Raw genomic sequence first — 4149 nt, forward strand, 5'->3', positions numbered from 1 at the left:
TGTTGAGAGCCACGCCGATCACATGACCAGGAGACTTTCAAAACGCCCGTGGTTGGGCCCACACTCTCCTCTGACCTGCTGGGCCCTCGCCGACCCACCCCGCATCAGCTCTGCACCAACCTCTCCGCCGTGGTTCCACTGGCCGCAGTGAACTTCTGCATCCCGCCAAGACCCCTTCCCTTCCGCCACCTCAGGCTCCGCACCAACCTGCTCCGGTGTGGAGTGCACCCTAGTTTTTCAGGCCCTCAATACCCCAGGATCCTGCCAGACCCGGGAGCCTCTAGGCCAGGGCTCTGACCCCGCCCACTCCGTCCCAAGTTCCGGTTGCCTCACTCTTCCGACTCCACCCATGCCACGCCCCTTCTCTACTCACATTGACTTTGCTCCACCTCAGTTCTTTAGTCTCTAACTCCTCTGACACAGGTGGCTGTCCCCGACCCATTCAGACCCCGCCCCTCGCACTATCCACTAGATCCCAAACAAGTGGCTCCAGGTGTCAGTCTAGCCCAGGACTCAGTAAGCAGCCTCTTTCTTTACAGGGTTGCTGTTAGCATAGACCACACCTGGACCTAGTAAGACACCCTACCTCCCTACCTAGCACCCCAGCCTGATTTCAGTCCTCTTGAGACACCCCGAAAGACACCCAGCCTGAAACCTCACATTGGGATTCCATAACCCTGGGATAAAAAAAAAAAACTCAGTTAAAGACGACAAACAACCTAGAAATACGCAAAGCCAATCCCCCCAATACTAAAACTATGATAAACCAAGAAAATAGCCCCCACCCCCCCGCAGAGGCTCAGGTCTGCGGTCTGCTGGTGGATGTTGAAATGAATGAAGGCAAAGGACCCAACTCTCAGGTCAAGAAAGGCAAGTTTAATTATAAAAGTGGCTCTGTATACCTAAGAGCAGGATCAGTCAAGGATACAGCATGCAAACCATAAATCAAGCAATGCTCAAAGTAAAAAGCTGTTCTTCTTTTCTCTTACTAACCAAACCAAACCCTTTGCCAGGGCTCCAGTTCATGAGAAAGGAAAACGCAATCTCATCCATTATCACTATTGCTTTCTGTTACTAACCAAACCAAACCCTTTGCCAGAGCTCCAGTTCATGAGAAAGGAAAACGCAATCTCATCCATTATCACTATTGCTATTGCAAGGCAGGGTTCTGCTCTTGACCCTAGGAGGTGATGTTCCACCAATGTCCAGTCACTTGCTTTCAAAAGAAGGCTGGATTCTATCTTGTCCTTGATTCACCTTCTACAGAACTGAGCTCCATCATCCCCTACCCCTAAGAAAAAGCACCAATTCCATAGCAATGCTCCCTAAGAGTGCAATTTAAAAGAAATGTAAGATACAGAACTGAAAAAGAACCACACATATGTAAAGGGAGTTCAAAGCATATTGTTATGAAAATTTCCCTGAGGCTGACCCTGACAGGGGAGAAGAATCAAAGATACTCAGTAAGCAGAAGATGTTTATCCTTGGGTAACCTGCTCCAGAGATATTGAGGCACAGACCAGAAATACATACAGGTTGTTATAGGATAGTTTATATCTTCCCTTGGCAGTAATCATGTTGGTGGATTTCAGACTTCCAAAGTATAGGTGATCCTTAAATTATTATAGGAAATTTAACCAGTCAGAATTTCTACAAAAGCAGGTATTTCAGGCAAGTGTGGGCAGGGATTCTGACATTTGCAGTATCAGGCTGTATTGCTGATGCCAGAAGAATTGCAGCTACTTGAACAGATAAGACATGTTGCAGCTAATATTTCTTCAAGACCCCCTGCAAAAGGCAGCATCCTTCAAGGCACTCACAGACTATGGTTTTTGTCATTTTGTCTGTCTTGTCCTGTGACAGCTTAAAGCTTAGAGTGGGAAGGGGGTATTATATGAAATGCACAAAAACCCCATAAATATATTACAAATCAAAAAAAGAAATTAAATAAGAAAATAAATAAGGAACTAAGAAATTGAAAAAAATAAAGATAAAACAGAATTCATCAAGTATGGTGACATCTTCACAGAGTGTTAAGGTCAGTGCCAGGTTATCAAAGTCATCCATGAGGACTGGGGTGACACAGACATGCTGGGATGTTTTAACAAGCAAGAGACTTTGGCTGTGGAAGACATTTCCCTTTACAAATGGGCCCAAAGGTCTTACAAACAAAAGAACAAATCAATCTGAAATAGTGTAACAAGCATGTTACAAAGTTTGAGGTAAAACTAAAAATATTAAGATTAAAAGAACAGCCAGTTGTGGTAAATGCCTTTAGCCTTTAATCTTAGCACTGAGTAGACAGAGGCCTGAGGATCTCTGTGCATTCAGGGCCAGCCTGATCTACATAGCAAGTTCTAGGCTATCTGGGGCTAAGGGAGACCCCGTGTCAAAAAGATGAAAAAGAAAAAAGTTGAAAGAACAAAACAATGAATTAATATGGAAGAAAATTACACCTATGAAGAGACAGTGACAAACCATTTTTCATCTAAGAAGAAGAGATAGAATACCTGAATTAAATTAGATGGAGTTGAAAAGGGAGATGTTTCAATATGTCAATAAAATATTTGCTATTTTTATGGAGTAGCTTGGAAAAATCATATGCAAATAAATTGGAAAGTCTAGAAGGAAAGTATGAGTTCTTAGAAAAAGATGAAACTTTCTATGAACTTTCTATGAAAATAGAATAGATCTTAAGCAACCACTGAGATGGAAGAAGTAATTTCTGACCTTTAAAAAAATTCTAGAGCTGTACATATTTCATTCTGAATTCTAAAAGAAAGACCTTTAGAGAAAAAAAATACTAATCCTACAATAAAATTATTCCATGAAACAGAAAAGAATGGCTTGGTACAAAACTCACTGTACAAATGTAGCTTCACCTTGATAGCAACAGCAGGTACGAATAAGCAAATACATATGAAGGAAAACAAGGACCCTTTGGCTGGATGGATCCAGACCCCAAAATTCTCACCCAATGACTTGGAAACTCTCTTCAAGTTGTTTTCATTCAACAGATGAAAGAATGCTTCAAGATGTACAAATCAATAAATATACGGCAAATATCAAGACATTCAGGCAGAGTAAATTTGATTATTTCAAGGGAAATATAAAAGGTCTGTGGCAAAAATTACTACTTGCACATATTAATGGAAATTTAGCATCAAATGAGTACTATTAAAAACTTCTACAAATGGTCAAAATGCATCGATTCAATGATGTTGTGGTGCTTAATCCCAAATAATAGATTTATATCCAAAGCCTAAACCTAATGTTCTGGGAACATCATGGAATGGGGAGGGGTGTGTGTGGAAAGGCTGTAAGAGCCAGAGGACCAGAACACCTGTTGCTAGGTAGGGTATTCTGGAAGATATGGAGACTCCACTCATGAAAAGTCCATAATACAGTGACCTAAAAGAAGACCCACATAATGACAACACCAGTGGACATACCCATAGGAATGAGGAAAATTTCAGAGCTCCACCTCTTCATAAGTGCCACAGGCAGTCAATGAGTGCTGAGGGAAAAAGACGCAGTTTTCTCCAGGGATGAGCTCCCTGATAGGTTGTCTAATCCCACATGGTCAACCCTGAACCATCATTGCTAAATGAACTCAGTACGTTATATGCGTATGTGTATTTGAATGTATGTTGAATGACTGAAACAATAATAATCAAATGAGAGGACAAGAAATCGAGAGGGAGTGGGGGAGACATGGGAGGAGCTGGGGTGGGAAGAGAGAGCTGAGGAAATGGTGTAAATACAGGACCTGCGTACGCAATTCTACAACAGAAATACAAAATAAGTAAGCTGAAAAACAAAACGTTTGGAAGACGATGAGAATGGAAGCAATACACATCAGTAAGTGAAGACAGTGAGTCTCAGGTCTCAATCCAGCATTGTACTGAGTCAGAGACGATGGTGTCCATTCCCTCCAATCCAAAGTAGTGCGTCAACTGTTGTCCAGAGTAAGAAGGAAAGAAAGGGGCTGGAGAGGTGGCTCAGTGGTTAAGAGCACTGACCGTTCCTGCAGAATACCCCAGTTCAAATATGATCACAACACCTTCTATAAACATATGGAATTATTACATCTCAAAATTAATGTTTTAAAAATTAACAAATTGTAACAAATATAAGTTACCATGAAAT

The sequence above is a fragment of the Nannospalax galili genome, unplaced genomic scaffold, assembly GCF_000622305.1.
Source record: "Nannospalax galili isolate Female #2095 unplaced genomic scaffold, S.galili_v1.0 scaffold1442, whole genome shotgun sequence".
In the NCBI taxonomy this organism is placed as follows: Eukaryota; Metazoa; Chordata; class Mammalia; order Rodentia; family Spalacidae; genus Nannospalax; species Nannospalax galili.